The sequence below is a fragment of the Aegilops tauschii genome, chromosome 1, assembly GCF_002575655.3.
Source record: "Aegilops tauschii subsp. strangulata cultivar AL8/78 chromosome 1, Aet v6.0, whole genome shotgun sequence".
In the NCBI taxonomy this organism is placed as follows: Eukaryota; Viridiplantae; Streptophyta; class Magnoliopsida; order Poales; family Poaceae; genus Aegilops; species Aegilops tauschii.
Genome location: NC_053035.3, coordinates 217393471 through 217409967, shown reverse-complemented (window position 1 = coordinate 217409967; position 16497 = coordinate 217393471). Strand labels below are relative to the sequence as shown.

General features: G+C 48.9%; 3 long non-coding RNA genes across 5 annotated transcripts; 1 reads left to right on the top strand and 2 right to left on the bottom strand.

The window, feature by feature from the left end:
- Positions 1-1217: 1217 nt before the first annotated feature.
- Positions 1218-3415, bottom strand: LOC120975220 (uncharacterized). 3 transcript variants are annotated; one of them, XR_005771031.2, is made up of 3 exons: positions 2619-2949; positions 2348-2529; positions 1218-1538 (listed from the first exon to the last, which is right to left on the bottom strand). It is a non-coding gene; the product is annotated as an uncharacterized lncRNA (long non-coding RNA). The 3 variants fall into 3 exon arrangements; XR_012205543.1 differs by having other exon boundaries at positions 1218-2534; positions 2619-3415; XR_012205542.1 differs by having other exon boundaries at positions 1218-2529; positions 2619-3015.
- Positions 3416-3654: 239 nt separating this feature from the next.
- Positions 3655-12366, top strand: LOC120975215 (uncharacterized). The gene is made up of 3 exons (XR_005771030.3): positions 3655-3997; positions 4128-4428; positions 11467-12366. It is a non-coding gene; the product is annotated as an uncharacterized lncRNA (long non-coding RNA).
- On the bottom strand, positions 10972-15801 carry LOC109756017 (uncharacterized). The gene is made up of 2 exons (XR_002231151.4): positions 15246-15801; positions 10972-14605 (listed from the first exon to the last, which is right to left on the bottom strand). It is a non-coding gene; the product is annotated as an uncharacterized lncRNA (long non-coding RNA).
- Positions 15802-16497: the final 696 nt, after the last annotated feature.

Below are 16497 nucleotides of genomic sequence, written 5' to 3'. Positions count from 1 at the left end.
TGAATGCAGCCGTCTCTAAAGCATAACCCCAAAATGACAGCGGTAAATCAGTAAGAGACATCATAGATCGCACCATATCTAATAAAGTGCGGTTACGACGTTCGGACACACCATTACGTTGTGGTGTTCGGGTGGCGTGAGTTGCGAAACTATTTCGCATTGTTTCAAATGAAGACCAAACTCGTAACTCAAATATTCTCCTCCACGATCAGATCGTAGAAACTTTATTTTCTTGTTACGATGATTTTCCACTTCACTCTGAAATCCTTTGAACTTTTCAAATGTTTCAGACTTATGTTTCATTAAGTAGATATACCCATATCTGCTCAAATCATCTGTGAATATAAATAACAACTTTTCAAATGTTTCAGACTTATGTTTCATTAAGTAAATATAAATAACAACTTTATTATTGCCTCTAGGGCATATTTCCTTCAAAAACAATATACATCATTGATGCAACCTCTGGGTTGACCAGCCAATTGAAGAAGATGCATTAGATCGTTGCTGAAAAATTACATGTTGCCCTTTTCGCGTGCATACTTTATTTTTTTCTCGAGAAAACGCAAGAAGAGCTTGCATTTCATTGCTTTGGAAAGAAAGGAAGTTTTGGTTACAATCCTCCTAGGAGGGAATTACGGTGCCTGGAGGCATATGAGTGCACGTCCCATGTTTGCGGCAAGATGGCACGAAGCCCTAGGGCGCCGGCTCTGGCCTAGAGGGCGGCCTCGTCTTTGATCTTCGTGAGCAGGTCGGTCGTCGAGGGACGGCCTCTGTTGAAGACGCAGTCGTTGTGGTGCTTCCATATCATCCATGGGACGAGGAGGGTCGCGGAGGCGAGGCCCTTGCGCATGGGCTTTGGGGTGTCCTGTCGTGCCGTGCGCCACCATTCGTTGAGGGAGGTCTCGCTGTCGGGCGGGGCATAGGGGAGTCTGATCCAGTGCAGTACCTCATGCCAGATCTTCCTGGCGAAGGGGCAGGCAAGGGTGAGGTGGTGCATGGTCTCGGGGGGCTGGTCGCAGAGGAGGCATCATGCGGGGTGCTGCAGGCTGCGGCGGGTGAGGCGGTCGGCTGTCCAACATCGGTCCAGGCGGGCGAGCCAGTGGAAGAATCGGACGCGCGGGGGTGCCCAGTTCTTCCAGGTGAGCTTCCATGCGTCGCAGAATGTTGATTGTGCAAATTGGAAGAATAAATTCCCTTTTCTGACAACAACGATCTGCCCAAAGTAAGTTATTTATTTTCATCTTTTCCAATCACGTGGACAGGATGCTCAATTTAATTCATCCATTTTTTGTCAATCAGGAATGACTCTGGCGTCTGCGCCATTCACATTGCTAGACATTTTAATGGAACATCTCTTGAAGAGATTCTTACTCATGTATGTTCCTCAAACACTGTTACAATCCTTTCACCAATTCCCACCCGATGCCCCCTTATAAATTTACCTATAATTTGGCATGATGGCATAATTACAGAGAGAGGATTACTTCTTCACCAAATCCTCATCATCAAGGGGAACATTTCAAACCTTCCACAACCTGTCCAAGAAGCACTAGTCAGCAATTGAAGCACTGGAAAATGCAGTTGTCTTGAATTTCCTTTTCTTATGTGTTTAAGGATCATGTACTATCAAATCTGGTTAATAGAATTTGTAACACACTTTCTCGATGTTTCTCTTGCCATTATGTACTCTATTATCATTTTCCGATGATGAAACTACCTTACGACTTTTCTCAATCAAAATTTGAACAATGCATCATGTTGTCCTGTCCCTGATAATAAAAATAACTCAAACTCAAACTCCTCATACTTATTATCTAGATGTGTGGGTTTTACTAGTCTTGCCAACTTTAACATGAGGCATACGATGTATTTAAAAATGTTTGTACTGTCAGTCCTAAATTAAAAGACTCACATGTTACATAAAAAACTTACAGAACCCTCATGTAAGTTTTTACATACCTTGAAAATCAAAACGAATTTTGTAATTAAGGTTGTTTTTATTACTCAGCAGATTTTGCTGCTTTATAAAACTGCTTCATGTTGCTTATTAACCCTTTAGCAAACTTCTCGCCATTCAAATAAAATTTAGATTCAATAAACACTGGGTCCAAACTTTCAAAGATTTATATATCCTCGTTCAGACAAAAAAAAACCTGATTATATAGAATAGGAATTGTTCTTCTGTCACAAAAGAGTTGTTTTTAGACACAGTAACAACCATTGATACAATTACAAAGGAAAAAACTAATAAAATTTAGCTTCACTAAACACTGCGTCCAAACATTCAAAGATTTACATACCCTCTTACCGCAAATCTTGAGTGCACCGTCCTACACACACTTACCTTCTGACCCAACCCTCTTGGCATCTTGCTGCACCACCTGTGTCTTCTTCAGCGCTCCGACGTTACGTCTCCTCGCTGGGGGGGGGGGGGGGGGGGGGGGGGGGTAATCCAGTTCGTGGCGCTCTGGTGATTTCGGCCAGGTTTTGCCAGACGAATCACAGGCTCAGAGCTGCTAACTCCATCTGTTCTGTCAAAAACACATAGCTGTACCCAGATCACACGAAGAACAGATCTCGCGCAAAATTGTTTGGACTTCAGGACAACCACATACCTTGTGAATCCCGAAGAACTCACGCCGCTCTCCATTCCCCTATAGGTTTTGAGCTCTATTTGTTTCTGATCGCGGCGGCCTTCAGTTCACCCTGGTCGCCGACGAGTTCAGGTTGGTCGGACGGTGGAAGAACAGCAAGAGCGTCTTCTCGCAGCTATCGGTAACCTCGTACACAAATAGCACCAAGTGCATTCAAAGCTGTTCATTGATGCCCCTGCCAACCGTATTGATTACGGCCGACTGAACTCCTGTTCTAAGACGTACCTCAACGTCATTCTGCCTGGGTTAGCACCCGTATACAAAAGCGTATTCCGTCTGGAAAATTGTTTTCTGCTATTAAGCGATAAACTGCACTACATTAAGGGCAGATCTTAAAGCCACTCTGCGCTGTCCAGATACCAGGGGCGCGCGCCGCCCGGAGCCAAAAGTGCGCTTCCAGAGGTGACCCTCGTTTCGTTCGCAAAGGTCGCGCGCTCCCACCCCTGCCCGGCGGCTGGGCGACCGATGCGAGAGCGACAACTCCGACGGTGCCTGCGCTGGGTTCGGACAGAGACGACTCACTCGAGGGATAGGGTCACGTCTCCGAGCAACGCGACAGGGAGGTGGTGGGGGTAAAATGAAGCATCATTCATGATTGGAGTTGATTCGGCGGTGATTGAAGATGCAAATCATAATTCATGCAGCCAATTACTGGCAGTAGATGCTCTGGCCGTCGATAACTGCAGGTCATTTACTACCCCGATTCATCTTCTACATTTACTCGATGCTCATGTATATATAACTAGTAAGAGGCCCATGCGTTGCACGAAACATCAGGATGCATTTATACGAGTTGTTTATCTTGTGGAGACAAAGATGAACGAGGGAAGGCCTTATTTGCAAATGTGGAGAGGGATGCGGGTATCTTTTTACAAAATTGCCATAGTTTGTTTTCTATCCCTCAGATATATATCGGACGGTCTATATTGCAGGATGGCAGGCACATCATCATCACCAACTCGGTTTTTTATAAAAGTAGATATATCCACAGTGCCTCTGATCGTTCCCCATTCCCCTTATTACATCTGTACTCCTTCTCCGACAGACATGGTTGATGTGTAGGTTGAGGACTCACCTTTCCCTTTCTGCCAGTCATCCACTCTCTCCTTTGAATTTCGATGGCTCCTGATTCATTGTATAATTGTACTTCTTTCCTCTTAGGTTGAACTGGCATGGTACATCAGAGATATCTCTTCATATTTAACATGCAGAAATGCTTGCCTTTTACTACATCCCTGAGCAGAAACTCATATGTGGGCCCCTACTCATGCGTGAGCCATGAAGGAAGGAGGATTAGTTGTTGAACTACTGATCATATGGTCCCTCCTCTGATTTAAGATGTAAGTTGCCTCTGATCCCCATTTCGCGTTGTGACGGATTTGGTGATGAAGTTTCTTCTGATATTTTTGGTAGGTTTGTGGTTGTTTCAATTGATTAGGAATAAGTTTATCTCAATGAGGTATGTTTCAGGTTTCAACCCGTGGTTTGGGAAGAGACGTGCGATCGTATCCAACATTGGTGACCAGGTCGAGGGATCTATTCCTTTGTGCTATAGCCAGGAAATAAATTGATCTGTCTCTCGTGAAAAATTTCTCCGGTGAGATTTACTTTGACCTATTCTGTACCTGGATAGCTGGGTGATTTTGTGGCTGCTTGCTCCAGATGATTTTTCCCTACAGATCTTTAGGATTCATGGGCATGTACCCTGACCAAAGCATGTAACACGGAGCGATCTGTTAATGCCGTTGGCATATCTTCTCCACTTGGTCATGTATGCTCCTGTATCTCAGACTTCAGTCATATTTTCACTGCCCATATTCGCATGTTCCTAAGTTGTTGTGAGCAGTTCTGCATACAGTGTGATCTCGAAACACATAAGTGCGTCTTAATTTATAAGCTATTTGTATTTGTTCCATGCTATTATTTGTATTTGTTCCATGCTAAAAATTATACCCTCCTCATGTGCAATATTTGGAGATGACAACACTGATGCATACTCTTTGCATGTACATGATTTAGTCTTCAGTGCCACTTTCTTTTGTCCTGCCCATATAGTTCCCACTTCAAGCCTTGAATTCTTGATGCCTTTAGCTTTGTAAGGTATTTTTGTCAAATAGAAGAGAGTAACCAACGATTTCCTATGTGTTTTTTTATTAAATAACAAGGGTACTACCCATGCTCTCTCTCGCGACCGCGACTCCACCCCACCAACCACATCTCGCCGCCGATCTACTCGCGATGGCGAGCCTCCCCACCCCACACCACACCCCCATGCCACAAGTCACCAGATCCACCTGCTCGCCGCCCTGACCGGGCTCGACGGTGCCGTACATGCCTCTCCCCTTCGTGTACCAGGCTTTCCCGGAGATGCTGCGCCCGCTCGGGTCGGTGTTGCCGGAGACGCTGCGGGCGACAAGGGTGCGGAGGTGGACGGAGCGATCCCTGCAGATCCGCGACAACGCATCCTCCTATCTTCTCTCTGTGCGGGAGTGGAGGACGCTGTATCAGAAGGCAGAGGCGCAGCCAGATCCGGAGATGAAGGTGTGGGCGTCGTGGGGGATCGAGACATATGGCCACACCGCGGATCAGGAGCTTCTCAATCTAGCGAGGCGGATCTACTTCGAGGGCACCAGAGAGGAGATGAGGAGGATGCCGCATCCGACCGCCCCTTCGAAGGATTTCGTCAATTGGGCGTGGGCGGAGGCTAGGAGCATGGATCCACAAAGGCGGACGAGATGGGAATGCATCGAGGGGAAGCTGCCATCGGCGCCGCCATCGGATACAGAGGAGGTCGACCCCTGGCCGTATCTCTCCCCTGCTCCAGCCACAGACTGAAGCCTGGAACAATCTGCAACAGTGACATGCTTGGACCCGAGTGTCACGAGTGGGGGAAGCAATTTTGGCTGGATATGGCGATTGCAGGTTATCAGGATAAGGATTGTGGGTTGAGGAAGGCAGAGAGCATGGATAGTGAGCCCCTTGCATACTCTGCTTACCACTCCTGTCATGAGTGCGCGAGGAATGCCCTCAAATCCAGATTAGGAGAAAGATGAGATGTTGATCATGGAACTCGCCAGGAAACTGCAGCGGGAGTTGAGGCTGCCAGGAGGGACTCGGAGTCGATTTAGAAGCTAGTAACTCGCATTTTGGTTCATGCGGAAGAGGGAGAACTCTCCCTGATTGTGCCAAACCAATCCACCCAGCCATCGGAGGTGATAGCATGGGCGCTAGCAGCAAGATCGTCGAGAATCAGAAGCAGGAGAGTGTGCTAGGAGGCGTTCTATCGTGCCCAACCGCAGGAGAGCCTGGACCTGATGGAGAGCTTGACGATTTCCAGCCAAGGGGTAGAGTGAATGATTCTGATGAAACTGAAGCTATGCTGGTTATGGAGCTCACTGGAGGGTTCAGAGTGATTCAGAGAGGGAGAAGCGCCAAAAGCGCTCGCAAAAATTTGGGGAAAAGGCTACCAGATCACCAAGCTACTTTCCAGCTAGCCATGGTGACTGTCGGTGTCAAAACCGGCGGATCTCGGGTAGGGGGTCCCGAACTGTGCGTCTAAGGCTAATGGTAACAGGAGGCGGGGACACAATGTTTACCCAGGTTCGGGCCCTCTCTATGGAGGTAATACCCTACTTCCTGCTTGATTGATCTTGATGATATGAGTATTACAAGAGTTGATCTACCACGAGATCGTAAAGGCTAAACCCTAGAAGCTAGCCTATGATTCTGATTATTGTTGTCCTACGGACTAAATCCTCCGGTTTATATAGACACCAGAGGGGGCTAGGGTTACACAGAGTCGGTTACAGAGAAGGAAAATCTACATATCCGAATTGCCAAGCTTGCCTTCCACGCAAAGGAGAGTCCCACCCGGACACGGGACGAAGTCTTCAATCTTGTATCTACATAGTCCAACAGTCCAGCGTAAGCGTATAGTCCGGCTGTCCGAGGACCCCTTAATCCAGGACTCCCTCAGTAGCCCCTGAACCAGGCTTCAATGACGATGAGTCCGGCGCGCAGATTATCTTCGGCATTGCAAGGCGGGTTCCTTCTCCGAATACTCCAAAGAAGATCTTGAACACAAGAATCGTGTCCGGCTTTGCAAAACAAATTCCACATACCACCGTAGAGAGCACAATATTCCACAAATCTAATCTGCCGACAACTCTCCCATAGCGTGACATCATGCCGTGGCCCGATCATTATTCGAACCGTTTTCTCAACCTGCTACTGCATATCTTGCGAGGCGGTTTTATTGGCACGTCTTGTCGAAGCAGAGATCGTGTCCCCTTACCACGGGATTCTCATCAATATGGGCGTGGGTAACCCAACCGCGCCATTAACACGGCGCTTGGGGAATAAGCGAGTTTTCAGGGCAAGTGGGGAGGCGCATGATCCCTGCTGCCTTTATAAGGAGATAAGGATTCCCCCTTTTTCATCCACGCCTTCTTCTTCCTCTGCTCATCCATTCTCTCTCGCTCGAGCTCCAGCACCCAAGCATTTGCCTTCTCCGCAAAATCATTCCGAACATGTCCGGAGCGGGAGGCAAGTGGATGGCCTCTTCCGTCACGAAGGAGGACATCAAGAAGCTTTGGGAGGTCGGATACCTGTCCGCAAACATCGCGCATCGGCTTTCGGCCGAAGGGCAGATCATCCCTACCCCGAAACCCCGGGAAAGGGTTGTATTCCTTTCTCACTTCGTCCGCGGGCTGGGATTCCCCCTCCACCCGTTCGTCCGTGGACTAATGTTCTACTATGGGCTGGACTTCCATGATCTGGCCCCCAACTTCATCCTCAACATCTCGGCGTTCATCGTCGTGTGCGGGGCCTTCCTCCGCATCACGCCCCACTTCGGCCTATGGCTGAAGACCTTCAACGTGAAGCCAAAGGTGGTGGGCGGCCAACAAGCGGAGTGCGGGGGCGCCATGGTGGGCAAGATGCCCAATGTCACCTGGCCCAAAGGCTCCTTTGTGGAGACTGTGAAGGGGTGGCAATCGGGGTAGTTCTACATCACCGAGCCGCGAGGCGCCAACTGGGCGGCGACCCCCGAATTTCGATCCGGCGTCCCCATGCGGCTCACCTCCTAGAAAGAGAAGGGCTTAGCCTGGGGCTCAACGGAAGAGCTGACCGGACTCCAGACCTGCGTCCAAAATATGATAAGCAAGAAAATCAAGCTTGTCAACGTGGTCCATGTTATGCTCCTCCGCCGGATCCTTCCGTGCCAGAGACGGGTTTGCAATTTGTGGGAGTTTGACCCGGTCGAACACGAGACGCTGCGAGAGCTCTTCGGCACGACGCACGAAGACGTCTGGAAGGTGCTTTTCAAGGCCAACGAGGTACCACCACCCATAACCGAAGATCGTGGACTCAGCGCGGAACGCCCAGCCAATCCGGTAAGTTTTCATATTTTGCAAGATATGCCTTTTACCAGCACATCCGCGGGAGGTATCTAAGCCTCCATGCCGACTTACAGGCCTGGGTAGCGATAGTGGAGCAGATCGACTGTCCGGCTCCAATACCTGAAGACCCAGAATCGCCTCTTCTAACGAAGATGCTGTTTCCGGCGCCCTACGAGGTGCCGGAGAAGAAGGCCAAGAAGGCGGCCGCGGGGACCAGAGAAGGTCTCCGGCGCAAGGTTGTATCGGACATGACATCCGAAGACACAGAGACGCGCTCCTCCACCGAAGACGAGGAGGAGAAAGAGGAAATCCACCCCCCACCGGGGGGAGAAAGAAGAGGAAGGCCGCCACGCACGGGGAGGCCGAGGTGTCCAAGAAGGGAAAAACCTTCCTTCCGGACCATTCCACCACAGCCACCTACAGCGGCGAGGAGTGGGAGCCCAAGGACAAGCCCCTGGCTAAGTCGTAAGTATCCGGACACAATAGCATTTCCGGTATGTTTGTTTTATTGCTTCTTATCATGCCAGACGTGCACCTGCAGTCCGTCCAAATCCAGCATCGATATATCCTCCTCTTCGGAGGGGTCTCTGGGCCCGTCGGCGATGAACAGCGATTCACTCCCGACAACCCCCTCCCCCAGGCCCGCGGACGACACCGAGGTGTTGTCTCAAAGGATACCAGGGCAAGGGGAGACAGTTCCAGAGACGCCCCCAGGCGAAATCCCAGTCGCTGGGCACATGGGGGGAAGACCCCCATGGACTCCAATAATGGGGGTCGCAGCAAGTTTGGCCCCCAGCCGAATACAGCTCCGGAAACCCAAGTGGTTCCGAATTCAGGCAGGGAGCCTCTCTCTAAGGGGGGCGAGCCGCCTGTACCGATGACCTCTGTCCATCCAGAGGCACCGGACATCTTGCTGGAAGCGCTTCGCGGCACTTCCATTGATGAAGAACACCGTAAGAGTACGGTGATTGAGAAGGTCCGGTCCGTCAAAAGCGGATTGACCGAAGCCTGCGCTAGCCTCCTAACAGGCTTTGAGGTAAGTAATAAAATTGTAAGAGAATATCACAGTATAGACAGTAGCCCCTGATGCTCTGTTTGGTATTCGGAAAGAAAAGCCGAACAGAGCATCAATTAATGTTCGCAGGAGTCTAACAGAAGATGTCTTATGTGAATAAGCAGGCGTCGCTGCTGGCCGCTGCCGCTCGTACTGCGGAGGTCTCTGGACTAAAGCAGGACCTAGAGCGGACCGAGGGAGAGCTCGGCCTCGTGAAGAGGCAGCTCGAGGAAAGTCAAGGTACGCAATACCCCATCTATATATTTATAAAGGATAAATGGTTTCTGCTGATAGAAGCGTCATGAACTTTGATAGGGGCCACGACCGAAGTGGCGGCCCTTAAGAAGGCGTTGGCCGAGGCCGAAGACAAAGCGGCCAAGGAACGCGCCGAGCATGAGAAGCAGGAGGCCCGGGTCAACGAGGTCCAGCACAAGCTCCAGGATTTCGTCCAGAAATACGAGTCCTTGGAGCGTGACTCTAAGACTCAAGAGTCCGAGCTTGCTAAGGCCCTCCAGAGTGCGCAAGACGCCAAAGCCGAAGCCCAGAAGGCCCTCCAGGAGATTCAGGCGGCCAAGAAGATTGCGGCGGGTAAGGCATTTTTTATGCAAAGCAAGCATGTGAAGGAGACTTTCCTTTTACTTACCCGAATTTGGAGTTCTCCAGGAGCGTTCGCGGATCTGCCGCGCAGCATATCAGATGCCGCGGAATTCTACCGAGCCGAAGAAGGGAGCTCAACGGAGAAGTTGTTCTGGTCCCAATACCTTGGGACAGAACATCCGATGCCCTTGAGCGACCAGCTGAAGCAACTGGTCAAGCTGCATAAGGCAGCCGAACTGGCCATGAAGGACCTCATAGTCCGGCTATGGCCTGCCGAGCCTATGCCCAGCAGCTACTTCGGTCTCGTGAAGCGGCTTGTGAGTGCATGCCCACGACTTGAAGTCATAAAGCGGTCGGTTTGCACTAAAGATGCGCGAATGGCCTTCGCCCGCGCAGAAGTGCACTGGGAGAAGATGGATGCCGAGAAGCTGATGACCGAGGGGCCACCGAAGGGCAAGGAGCACCGCCGGCCCGAAAATTATTATGACAGTGTCCTGAAAGGCTCCCGCCTTGTGGTGGAGCAATGTACTAAGGATGTAATCTTTGAATGAATGCACTCATTTCATCCTGTAATATGAAACAAGTTCATTTGCGCAATATAATGCTTGTTGATTTAAAATTTTACCTCCTGTGCGGCCGTTTACAAAATCTGAGAGTTAGCCAGTCGTCGGCTTCTGCCCCCGTGTAACTAGTACAGGGGTGTTCGGGATAAATCTAAACACTCTTTATCCAAATTTTTGGTCCTTTAAGGAGGTGTTTAGCGCACGAACCAGGCAATCGGACTATACAGCTTTATCACACCCACTTAGCTATAGGAGTTCTATAATTTTAAATTTTGGCGTAGCCCCTGGTATTCGGAAGGCCGAACTTGGGGCGCTATACACGCCTAAATCGGACAAAGACCGATTCCTCGCATGAAGCAGAAAAAATCTTTAAGGATTTGAAACCTCTTAACAGCGACCAGCTCTCGCCGCATCATGACAGTCAGTTTTTGGCTTTCTCTACTTCTCCCTTTACTACCCTAGCCGATATAGCGGAACGTAGGGTAGCGAGCACAGGAGCCGGACAACCCAACTATTGACCCAAGACATGATTCGGAGCTGATGCATATAATGTTATAAGTTCGGGGTGCCGCACTGTCGAAAGTGTTCAGACTTTCCTGCTGTGTTATGGGGTACACTGAAGCCCCTGGCGAATTGAACGTACCACAATGTACGAGTGCGAAAATAAATAATCAAGGAAAGAAAGAAATGAAGAAATAAGCTGACGCTGTAAATTATTTTCCATTGTTATTTGAGTGATACGTCGAGGCGTATATACAAGTAGTGCGATAAGCAAATAGGACTATTTGACATGTCCTAACCAAGAGCGAGCTGCGTGTGGGTATGTAAAACAGGTATAGCGATTGTTATCAGAGACCACCTGGGGATTCCCTTGTACGTCAAAGCTCCTTGCCTCCTTGGTGTTTCCGTCCCGTGATCGGTCCGATAATCAGGTTGTCGGAAGAGCCTCAAGAAGATAGGGACCTGAAAGAAAGAAAAGGGGTTTCATTCTTGTTAATGAAACCGGGGAGGGGCCTCCCTGTTCTTCTAAAAGAAATTAAATAACAAGGGAAAATGGTTATGCGATAAGAGAGATTTGTGTGAGGAGACTTAGTTTTTATATGGTGAACATTGCCACTGTAATTCTTTTGAGTTACATAACGTATGCAGACTATATCCTGACCTGTGCACAACTAAGACCTTGCTATTTCTTCTAGGCTTCGCAAGAGAAACTTGGAGTTAAAGGTATTTTGTATTGATGAATGCACTAGAAGTTAATCCTGATGGTCGGAGGTATGTTCTTATTCCTATATTGTTTTGCATTTATATGTTTATATGTCAATCTAATCCACTTTTCTGTTGACACGGTACAATTTATGTTCAAATATGGATCCGGTAAAACTGGAACGACCAAAATAACTCAAAAAATACTTAATTTTTGTCAAGCATACGGCATTTTTATTTTAGAATTTAGTTTCAAGAATGGAGAGATAATACTGTGCATTTTTTTTCTGGTTTCCAGGATAAGGGATAGCATGAACCTGGCAATGACAAATTAATTTGTGAGCCTCCTTCCACCAAAATCTAGTGTTGTATCAAGCACCAACCATAAGGGCATGTATCAAGCAATAGCTCGTAATTTGTTCTTGGAAAGTTGACAAAACTCAGCTGACATTTTCAGTTGCTCCTATGCAAATAAAGCCTAAATTCGCATCTTTTGATGAGAGCAAGATTTTATATGAAATGTTAAGGTAAATTAAGCATTTCAATATCCACAAATTTGGTATCTCCCATAAATGATAGTTACAAGGATATCTATTACTATATGTAGGCAGTGACCTATTTCCAGAATATATTTTGGGTTGGAACAGAGGTTTTATTCTACATCATAACGATGTTAATCTGTTGGGAATCAGGAAGCAAAGCTATGCCTGCACTTGTATGGTTGATATCAAAATTATCAACCCCTACTTTTTCTGTTAAATAAGTCTGACACGTGTTTTACTGCCCTGCCTATAATGTGGTGTACTGATATGCTCACTTCACATTATGTCTATGCATGTAACCAAACCTATCACATATCATTATACCTTGATCTATTATTTTGGATGATACAAGCTATGTAAATTCTACTGCATCATACAGTGCTAACTTGTGTTTTCCAACAAACTTTGAAGTATAACATAAGCTATTAGATTGTTCTGCTGCATATGAAATATTGCCTACAGTACATTATAGTCTATATACTCTTACATCGAACCATCTGGCTGATGCTATTTGGTACTCATAGGGAAATAAATCTTAATGTCAGACAAATTATACCAATAGTACAAAATGAGTTCACAGTATTAGCTGAAACTTAATAAGTATATCAAATATTTCTGTTGCCTATTTTTTTTAGAAAAGGAGGATGACCCCCGGCCTCTGCATCTGGGAGATGCATACGGCCACTTTATTAATTATTTTCGAGGACCTTACAAAGTATTACAAACAATATACCTGAATCCACCATCTTGGCAACATATGCCGCTACTCTTATCCATATGATGAAGGGATGCTAGCTGGGCCACTACCCAAACCACTCACCTAAACCTAACATCAAAATCCGGAAGCCCCAGCCAAGCCACATACCGGGTCTGGGGCACAATCCGGTCAGACGCACTCTTGTGTCGTCGCCGCCATCTTCCACAGGTCCGTCTTCAGATTATATTGAGTCTTCTACCTTGTGAAGGCCACTTCTGCCATCGACGTCACCATGACGCCAGACAGCTACCTCCTCCTGCGCGAGTCCATCTCCGCGCATCGGACGCCGAGCCTCTACAGCGCCATGCCGCCGATCTCCGCCGCCATCAATGAGTGAGATGAAGTACCGCTCCACCACGGCAAGTACAAGGTGAGGAAGGGCGAGGTCGTCGTCGAAGACACGGCCGGAAGATAAGCACCGCAGTCACGAGACATGTCCGGAGCTGCGACGCGGTAGATCAGACGGGCCGCCACCAGGATCCAGACAAGCTCGCCATGCACGCCCAGCATCCCCATGCCCAAGTCGGCGCCTTCAAGAAGGTGACGACGCTGTGGCGCCGCCGCCGCTTAACCACCGGGGCTAGGGTTTTCACCCGGTCGCAGGGGAAGGGGGGAGGCAGGGGAGGTTTAGCCTCGGCGCCGCCACCAAGGAGGGAATGGCGTCCGGGACGCCATCGACGCCGTGACCGCCACCGGCGGCCAAGGGTTTCCCCCGGCCAAGCACCCTGCCGCCACCTCCGAACCAGCCACAACGTCAGCAGGCGCGTGCACGCCGGAGATCCAGGCCGGCCGGAGGTCATGCATCACGAGCGGACCAGATCGCCTCCGATCTGACGAGGGGAGCCCGGGGCCTCCCCGCGCCATGACCAGCGCCCACCGGGACCTCGCTGCCCGCGCAGCCGAGGGGATCCGGCCTACCTCACCGACGAGCACTCCCTGCCGCCGGAGGAGCGCCGTCCGCACCAGCGAGGCCGCCGCCTCAGATCAGCCGGCGCGGATATGACCAGAACAAGCTCCGCCGCGAAGAACGCCGCGCCGCCACCGGCCCGCGCGCTCCACCGGCCAGCAGGCCGCGCCGCCCCGCACCGACACCACTAGCGCGCGCCGGCCGCCGAGCTCCGCCGCCGCGCCCGAAGAAGCAGCCCCCCGCGGCCCCTGTTCCAGGCGAGGAAATGAGATCCCGCCGCCGGCACCGCGCGGGCTTTGCCCGGCGGCGGGAGGAGAGGAAGGAGGTGGGGGCTGGGTTCGGCGGCGGCTAGGGTTGGGCGCCCGGGTCGCCCGCGGGGGGCGACACGGGCCTGGAGGGCGACACGCTACTAACTACTCACCATCTCCATTTCTGTTGCCTATTAGTCCATATATTTATAAAATTCCTCTCTTTGATTACCAACAATATAATAGACGGGCACAGCAAGCTAGCAACGCGCGCCTTAATGGTCTAGTGTACATTAGAAATGAGGAATATAATGCTTCCGTTATAACGATGCAAATAAACAAGAAAAACTGAAAAACAAAAAATATGTAATATAATATGGAAGCGTGGCATGTTGAATGGTGATGACCATGGCAAGAACAACTGTAGGAAGCATGAAAAATACGAAATCTCAATATGACTCATCTTAAGTGGAAGCATAGAACATTGGACATGGAAACAAACTAAGACTGCGACCAAAATGGGGATGCATGTTTTGCGACCAGATTTCGGCGTGTGCATCGAGCAGTGGGGGCCGGTGCAGGTGGCCTGGGAGCAGGGTGCATGGGTGGCGCGGAGGATGGAGGGATCAGAGGTGGGGTACCCTTGAGCATATCTCCTGCTTCATTATTGTGGCTCCACTGAAAACATAAGAAATGTAGTATGTCAGGAAATCTGCAGATATGTGAATTGACGAAATAAACTGATATATGAAGATGTGTGGTAAAATTGTATGAAAATATGACAAATTGTACGAATCATGATGTTGAAATAAAATGTAGGAAGCATGAAAATATGTCAACTCAACATTACTTATCTTGGTTGGAAGCATAGAATAAAACATTGACAATGAAACAATATAAGCTTGCGGCAGTAGCAAATGTGAGGGTGCATCTTTTGTGTCGTTGACATGCAAATTTAAAGGATTTGTTGTTGATTCATGGGAGCACTTATCCAGCCAGACGGAGCGGTAGTATTGCAGTGTAGAAGCACGAAAACATGGCATGGGTACATAAGTAGTGTTATATAGTATAATTAGAAGGAAGGAAATTTGAAAATAAAACAAAACTAGTATTGTCACCACCAGGGGAGGCATCTTTGTACGATGCACATACCAATCTCACAGAAAATTGTGGATAATTTAGCGATCGGATAGGAATGTACGACGCAATTTCACGCCCACAAACATGGAATAAAAACCAAAGTGTTGACATAGAGAGATATCACACAAATCTCATAACACAATTATGCCAAAATTAACAAGCAATGCAGGAATTGAACCGTGCATCAAGAGAGATGACTCTAGCCCTAGGCCAGATGGGGATGGGGTGGGCGAGTCCTGTAGTAGTCCTCTAGTGATGGCTTCATTCCCGAACATAGATGGCATTCCGACGAGGTGGACCGCAGTCCAGGGTTGCATGTGGAGCAGAGGTCCGATGAGGTGGACCGCAGTCCATGGTCATGGTGAAGATGAGCACGACCTTGAGTTTGTGAGATTGTCGGCTGCCAGGTTGTGCGGCCGTCGTTGCACAACCGCCGAGGGGTACGGCGTACCGGCCAGATGGAACGGAGGCTGTGCAGACACAGGGCAGGATACTGGCTGGGGGAGAGAGATGGCGCGGCGAGGGGAACGGCGAGCATAGCTCTGAGTAGGAACGGGGCAGGATAGACGGGGAATGGGGTCAACTTGGTTCGGGGCAATTATTTGGGACAAGGAGTGATTACGGGGCGCAGGAATTGGATTTCTTTCTCAACCGTGAGATTAGAGACGAATCGACGGCCAAAGACCGGTCTGACAAATACTAGCCACCAGATGTCTGTAGGGGAGCATTTCCCTTTATTCTGCCCACTTCATAAGAACGGACTGGCTAAATCACATCTAGATGAAATTTAGCTATGTTACATCTAAGTCCACAACCATTAGATCAATTTGCTGAGATTTGTGCAACTAACGTAATCGTTGTCCATCCTGCGCGCGTCAATGTGCTGCCCGTTCGTGCCGACTTGTTATCTCTTTCTCTGAGTGGAACGTGTTGGCCTGTTTTTCTGCGGGTGTACGCGAGTGCTCTTCCACTTTCGTGTCAAGGCCTCCTCGTGCTTCATCCGCAAGCTGCTGGATGATAATGGCGTCTGGCATGAAGATAATGAATCTATGCTTAATCTTATAGCTGAATATTTTTCGAATCTTTTTACTTCAGAGGTAGAAGTCCCTGATATAAATGTTCTGAATAAAGTAAAACACTGTTTTACTAATTATATGAATGAGTCTTTGTTAGCTCTTATACGAAGGAAGAAGTGAGGAAGGCTCTTTTTAGCATTGGCGATCTAAAGGCACCGGGCACAGACGGGCTGCATGCAGTGTTTTATAATTGGCCAATCCTGGGAGATGATTTGGTGAGTGAGGTACTTGAAGCAATCAATAAACGAGTTGTCCCTGAAGGATGGAACTCCACCACAATAGTTCTGATCCCTAAAGTTGATAATCCAGAGAAGGTAACCCAGTTTAGGCCTATCAGTCTATGCAACGTCGTTT